We start from the raw sequence: 8,081 nt of genomic DNA, 5'->3' as shown, positions 1-8,081 counted from the left end.
CTTCTTGGGCTGTGACCCAACTTGGACTTTTCATTCCTTAAGTTTGTTTTGTCAGACTTTTTGTCACAATAAGAAGAAAGATAATCATTTCAAGATTTAATTACAGTCCTATATTCTTCTAAATAATCTACCCATCCATACATAAAAAGTGAAGCAAGAGTTTAAAGTTTCCTTTATTTAAGACATTAAAAAGTGCACAAATATTTTACTTTACTTAGAAATTAACAATACAAAATTAAGAGTAATGTGTTTGAACAAGGACAAAAGATTTTCAAGGAAACTTCTCTTTGGAACAGATGGAAAACATTACAGAAGATCAATGACAACTTCTAAAAAAAGATTTCTTCACTTACTTCTCAGGGAGCAATGTGGAAGAAGGAAGAGAAAGATTGTCAGAGCCAGAGAATCAGGTATTTTGCTATGAAAAGGAGTTATATCTTTTATAATGAAAGAGGTATGAAAGTAAGTTTGGAATAGTTATATATATAGACAAATTTTCTGTTTTAATCATGAAACAAACAGCTTCTGGGTAAAAACATGCATGCCAATGTGCCATATATTACAGTCCAAGAAGACAATAAGCATACATATCGTACATGAATAAAACACTCCCCTGTTATGAAATGGTTTGTGATGTTCTCTTGGCTATGCATTCCCATAAACATAGACCACATCTGTGTGGGGGTTAAGTTTGAAGTAGAAAAAAAATGTTCTTTCCACTTAGAATATTTTTCTTTAGAAGGTGTAAGGAAGATGAATACCAAGGAAATGGAATAATGAAAAGTTATATATTTTTTTAACTGACACAGGTGTCCTCATTTACTACTTTGTTTCTCATTGTGTACTTGAAGAAACTATTAGTGTCTACTTAAGAAGCAATTCATCTTTCATTCATCTTCATGTATAAATAATATAGTGAAATATTAGATAAATCTCAATGAAGGAGTTATAAATGTATTCTTCCCCCTTTTAATTTATAGTTTACCTGTTTTTTTTAAAAAAGAAATAATCCAAACTATTAAAAACAAAGCAGAAAAATGAATGGACCTTTTTATATGTGTGCAAATTCTTGTGTTTCAAAGTGATTGCTGACTTTCACTAATGGAAGTACCTGTACTAAATATATTGCAACTAGTCCAGAAGCATCACCCTTCCAACCCAAGGTCTATTTGTAACATAATTAATGTCAATATTTTTTTGTTTAAGAGAATAGCATACATGTATATGTTTATATGATGCCCAAAGGTGACTATAGTCTCACTGTTCTATATAGTTCTATATAGTCACAGGTGACTGTTCTGGTTCTGGGCAGCTGAGTAGGAATAGAAAATTATTCTTCTGTAAGATAATAGCAAATGAGAAACTGGGCTACTGTCAACTCAACTTTCTCTTCCAGACACCTATCATTTCTTTGCTACCCAAATCTGTTTTTAAATATTCAGCTCTTGACTCAATATCTCAGCAAAACTGATTTTTCTTTGTACTCCATGAGAAATAAGGAGAGCCATCAATGTTCAAGACTCTGTTGTAGTTTATTTTTGGAGTAAAATACACTAAATAAATCTATTTCATTGACTTAAGCTTGATGACAAATGCTAGTAATGACCATGCAGATTTATTTTTTCAGTTTTAGCAAAGGGTTTCTGTGTGTTCCAAACAGATATCCTGAAGGAAAATGAGTGCATCCCACTCACTTACAGAATTCTTGAGCCTGAGGTGAAATTATCTCAAAAAAATTAATAGATCTCTTCATGGATGTTGTTCTTCCCTAGGGAAAAACAGTGATGATTCCAGCACTTGTGGAAAACAACTTAGGGTGCCAGTGAGTTCAAGGCCACTGGCAAAGTCCCATCACCAAATTGAGAATTTTCTATTTCTTGATGATAGATATTCCAGGTCAAATGGCTGCATTAGAAAGAAACTCGCTGCTTTAAAATGTAGAACACAAAAGTTTAAGTAGATAAGCATGTGTGGAGCCTAAGACAATTACTTCACTAACTTTAAAATACCATTGAAAAAAAAAAGAATTTCACTGATAAAGGAAGAGAGCTGCATTTATCAATGGGTATAAGGATACTTATGTAGAAGGCAGATGGCTATTATTATAATTTTCACAGAATTCTCATCTATGATGTATAACGTTCCCAGCCATAGATTTATGGATAATTTTACAACACTAGGCATGAATTTTCTTCTACTGAACGGGATTTAACAGATAGTGGGTAACCAAACATCCAGCTGTTTGAGTTACCACCCAAACTACTAGTGCCTTTATAGCACTGTTGGGGGTAACCATCTTGCTGGAACAATTACTATTATAGTACAGTCACAGGATTTACAACTGGTTAGGACTGTTGATAAGTTTGCAACTTACAAAGTCCCTTCTGAAACTATGAGAACCAGCTCTAGAGGAGGAGGCTTCCAGTTCTGTTCTAGCTTGATTTTTCAATATTCTATGGGAAAATGTTTGAATTATATCAGCAAATGGGTCATTTCCTCAAGTTCTAGCAGGCAACCAAGATCAATGCTAATAAGTTATATTCTTTGAGGGGGATTTTTGGAGTCCCTACAACTCAAAGTGTATGTTTTAATTACCTAACACTAGGTTTCTTGTTTGATATTCAATGGTTTTTGAGGAAACATTATTCTTTTACATTGAAAAACCCCAACTTCTGCACTTTTTTAATGTCTTTGTTCCCAGCAATTAGAATAGTACTTGGAACACATGCTAAGTGTTTATTAAATGAATTAATTGATTTGAATGGGAGAAGCACAAATTGAAAGCCTAAGAACTTCCCAATTGTATATAAGTAAGAAAACCAATTACATTACCGGAATTTCAATGTTTGTAGGTAATAATTGAACTATTTGAAGAGGCAAATATTCATTATGCAGCTTCATAGCTATGCAAACAAATAGAAAGAATAGATTTTCTGTGAATAGCCTTGAAGCATAAATGATTGTGCTAGACAGGCAGTATCTTTTATTATAAAATCATTGGTATGGAAACATATATTTTGATGATCAGTTATATTTGCTTCAAACTATAAAGAGATTAGTTATGACTTGTAAATGGACAACTTGCAGAAATATGCACATTCATTGACTTCATAAATCAGTTATAATTTTATTATCTTCTAATATGACTTCATTTAAAGCTCTTAAATATTAGTAATGCTATGCTTGAGTTTATTTCATTGAACTTTACAAGGAACACATAATGGTACTTAACGTTCTCCCAAACCTATAGTCTTCTTTCATAATACGAATCAGAAAACAAAATAACATTCACATAAGCTTGCTAACGTTGACCGAAATCATATGAATTCAAACCCACACACTCCTTCAGACTCTTTTTACTATCACCATGCTGGCCTATAAAGATCAATTAAAAACCAAATGGGAACTAATAAAGGTTTAGATTTTTAAAGACTTTGAGTGCAATAGTAATAAGCTTATTTTTAAGTGTGTTAAAAAAGGTCTCCACATTTGACACTTGAGTAATTAATATCATAAGATCAAATAGCGTCTTTGAGTATAATAAAAGATAGCATGATTCAGCTCAAGGGAAGGCCTAGGCCCAGGACACTGTTACTGATGCTATGGTGTGCTTGCAGACAGGAGTCTAGCATGGATGCCCTCTGAAAGGCCCAACAAACAGCTGAAAGAGTCAGATGCAGATACTTACACTCAACCATTAGATTGAAGCTGGGGACCCCTGTGGTTGAATTGGGAAAAAGCTGGAAGACACTGAGGAGGTGGTGGCTCCACGGGAAGATCAACTAATTTGAATTCCCCAGATCTCTCAGTCACTGAGACACCAGCAAGGCAGGCAGCATACACCAGCATATGAGGTCCCTGACACATATACAGCAGAGGACTGCCTGGTACGGCCTCAGTGAGAGAAGATGCACCTTACCCTAGAGACACTTAAGCCCCAGGGAGTGGGGAGGTTTGATGGGGTGGGGTTGGGGGATGTGGACATCCTCTTGGAGACATGGGGAGGAGGTATGGGATGGGGAGCGGTGTGTGTGTGGGGGTGCAGACTGGGGGGGATGAAATCTGGACTGTAAAAAAGGATTAAAGAACAAACATACAAACAAAAAGAAATAAAAGCTACCTCTAATCTTAATGGGAAATTGTAGTACCTCAGTTGAATTACATTCTTTTGCAATGCTGGCAACTGTTATCATGTACATATGTGCTTTACTGAACTCTACATACAATGCTGACTAGTGGACTAAATGTCTGGATTCAGATGGTCAGTGGTAATAGATTTTACTAAACTTTTCCAAATAAGACTAACTGGAGTGGTTTACAAAATAAAGTATAAAAATCTCTTAAAGAACTCTCTATTTTGTTGAAAACAGGTCCAAACTTTAAAGTAAAATCATTTGTAGAAATCTCTGGCTTTAGAAAAAATAAACAAGTTTTTTTAGTTTAGATCACTAACCTCTGGGAGCTCACAAAGAATATCTTGCGGAGAACAGAAAGAGGATTCAATTTTCTTGCTTCCACAAGTACCAACTTGAATAGGATATGACACAGTTTTAACCCCCCCCCCCCACCATCTTAGCTCTCAAGCTCACCAAGAAAGGCCACCCACAAGGAGTGGCCAAATAGAAATAGCAAGGGAAGAAATAGCTTATGTCTGATACTTGCCAGCTTCTTCTTCACCATCATCCATCCTCATCATTGTCGTCATCACAGTCTTCTCCTCCTCCTCCTCCTCCTCCTCCTCCTCCTCCTCCTCCTCCTCCTTTTCCTCCTCCTCCTTTTCCTCCTCCTCCTCTTCCTCCTCCTCTTCCTCATCTTTTCTGCTCATCATCCTTTCTCTTCCTCCTCCCCCTCCTCCTCCTCCTCCTCCTCCTCCTCCTCCTCCACCTCCTCCTCCTCCTCCCCCTCTTCCTTCTTCTCCTCCTTGTCCTTTCTTCTCCTCCTCCACAGCCTCATCCTTCCTTCTTATCCTTCTTCTTCCTCCTCCTCCTCATTTTTACTCCTCATCATAATTCTTCCTCTTCATTGTCCTTTTGCCTCCCCCTCCTTCTTCTGCTCCTCCTCCTCCTGCTCCTTTTCTCCATTTCCCCTCACTACAAGTCAGGTTCTCATGCAGATCAAACTGACCTATCTTATAATGACTCTGAACTTTTGATCCTCCTGTCTCCTTTTGTCTCCAGAATGCTGAAATTACTGTTGTGTGTCACAAAAGTTTATGAGGTACTGGACTGAGCGCAAAGCCTTGTATATGTCAGGCAAACACTCCATCACTTGAGCTTCATTCCCAGTCTTGACTTTTATTTTATATATTCCACACTGCAAGCCAACAGAGTTCATTTGACTCAGTGTAATGTGAAAATAAATGCAAAGATTGGCTCTTCCCAGTGCAAAGGGTCTAAGAGCACACTTCTGGATTAATTTGACAAAAAAAAATGTGGAGTCATTGTGGTTATGGTTTCAGTCTTTGATTCAGAGTTGGGAAATGAAAGAACTGGTTAGTAATCCATAATATGCATGTCAGAATTTTCATTGTATAAAATGAAGTTGGTACCCTTGGATGAGATTCCACATATGAAAATATACTATTAATAAACAATTACCCTGATTTGTTGCAGGTAGTCCATTGCCTTTGACCTGTTCCCAAGAAGAACAGGGTTCAATTATAGGGTCTTGTGTGTCACTGATTCAGTCTCAGATGACATGGAAGCCTAGACTCCAAAATAATCCATGTTCTTCTCAGAAACAACTACTGGTCCTCGTGATCGATTTGTGACTGATTACCTTTTAACTTGCTTATTTCCAACCCTGGAAGAGATGGCTTAAGTCTCTTAGATCTATATGTCAACAATCTTTAAAATAAATTTTCAAGAGAGAAGTTGATCTGTACAATGAGGATGTCCCTTTTTGCAAGATTTTTACCCTGAGTCCATCTTTAGATGGTATAGCCTTTTTTGTAATGTTTCTTTCCTGTAGATACTGCTCCAAGTGTTAACAGATTTGGCACAACACATTTAACCTTAAAATAGTAATCTGAAATAATGGACAAATACTTATATCATTTCATTGGTGCATTTGGGGAGAGATTTACATGTCAGTGAATGTATGGCCACCTGATAACTATATATATCATATATATATATATATATATATATATGATATATATTAAACCTAACATGTTTAGTATCTAACATATTTCTAATAAGTATAATTTTTATATTATATATTTTATTATATATACATATTTACTATATTTTACAAGTTATATTATATATTTATATTTTTATTAAACATACCTTATATAATTATTATTATGTAACATATATTTTATATCTTATGTCATATTTGTATATTATATTCACTATTATGTGAGTATATTTATATTTAATACAAATATAAATTATATTATATATTTATTTATACAGAAATATAATATACAAAATACTTGTGTATAATGGGTAATATGTAATATATTTATATATCTTATACTAATATTTATTTTATAATATATAATATTGTATAAAATATTATATATAAAACATATAATGTATCACTGATATCACGTATATCATACATATTACAACACACATCACCTATGACACATCATATATCACATGTGTCACATATCACATATATATCACATATCATATATAGCTATTTATAATTTATAATTTTATTAAAAACTGCATGTTGATTAGAGCAGTAACTAGAAAAAGAAGGCTGATACTAAGATTGCATTACTTCTCAACATTTTTAGAATAGATATATATTGTGACAAAATCTCATGAGTACAAATAAAAGACAGTGATGATACCAGGGTAGATAATATCAAATTTTTAATGAACTCAGCTTTATCCAACATTGTTGCTTTGCAATGAGACAACAAATTTTCAGTAGCTCATTGGTTCATATCTAGTTAAATTTGGACATATAATTATAGTCTGGCAAGTAGAGGCACAAGATTATAAGTGTGAGAGCGTTCTGTAGATCCAATGTGCAAATCTCTGTATATTGCACACTGCACACATGTGTGAGCTGAGGTGGTAGTGTGAGGCCAGAACCAGCCATGCTTCTCAAACCCAGTCATGGCCCTGTAATCCTGCTCTAGGTACAGAGGACCACACAATCCCTGTATATGCAACAAAGCAAAATGGCGGTCTCTCATTCAGTTTTAAGTGTTGGGATCACTTTCTTAGGAGCCAAAATTCTTGCTGTATCAATGAGAATACTTTTTAAATTTAATTCACATTGGACATAAGGATGATGTCAAATTGGCAAATGAATACAATGATTCTGAAACGATCTTCTTTGATTATGAAAATGATTCTGCACAAAGTATGCTGGAATATTTATTTTACCATTTACTTCCCTTTGTGTGAAACAAGAGTATCACCAGCTATTAAAAAAAATTCAAGTTTTCTACATGTAGCTATGTCTTGCCTGGAAGACAGTATTTCATTAGAAGTACTTCAGACTCCCAACTTGCTGGGATGACAGGGCAGTACCTGATTTTGACCCTTTCTTTCTGCCTTTCTTTCTTTCTTTCTTTCTTTCTTTCTTTCTTTCTTTCTTTCTTTCTTTCTTTCTCTCTCTCTCTCTCTCTCTCTCTCTCTCTCTTTCTTTCTTTTTTTCTTTTTTCTATAAACTTTCAAATATATTAGCCTTTAGGTATTCTATAAACTATAAATTAAATTTATTACTTGCTTTGATATTTCCCTAAGTATATAGAAAAGATAACTTATGAGCTCTTGAAAGTAATTTTAAATTTTAGATTTGAGATATCTTAACAATGATTTTTTCTATTTGTTATCATTAGGGGTACTTTAAAGTTTTGTATATTTATAAAACAGAGAAAAGATAAACACCTAAATATTCAAGAACTTCTAGGGGTAGTGTTTATTTACACTGTTTATGTACAAAATACAAAATTTAAATTTAAAAGCTATAAATGTTCTAATATTAAGGTTTATACTACTTCAGATTTATTTTCTGTACTTATTTCAGAAATACTAAAGATCTTTGTGTATCTGCAATGAATACTTTTATCATAGCATGATGTTAGGTTAAACTTATGTGAAGTCATGTTG

The sequence above is a fragment of the Grammomys surdaster genome, unplaced genomic scaffold, assembly GCF_004785775.1.
Source record: "Grammomys surdaster isolate TR1022 unplaced genomic scaffold, NIH_TR_1.0 126178, whole genome shotgun sequence".
NCBI classification, from domain to species: Eukaryota; Metazoa; Chordata; class Mammalia; order Rodentia; family Muridae; genus Grammomys; species Grammomys surdaster.
This window is presented reverse-complemented; position numbering follows the sequence as displayed.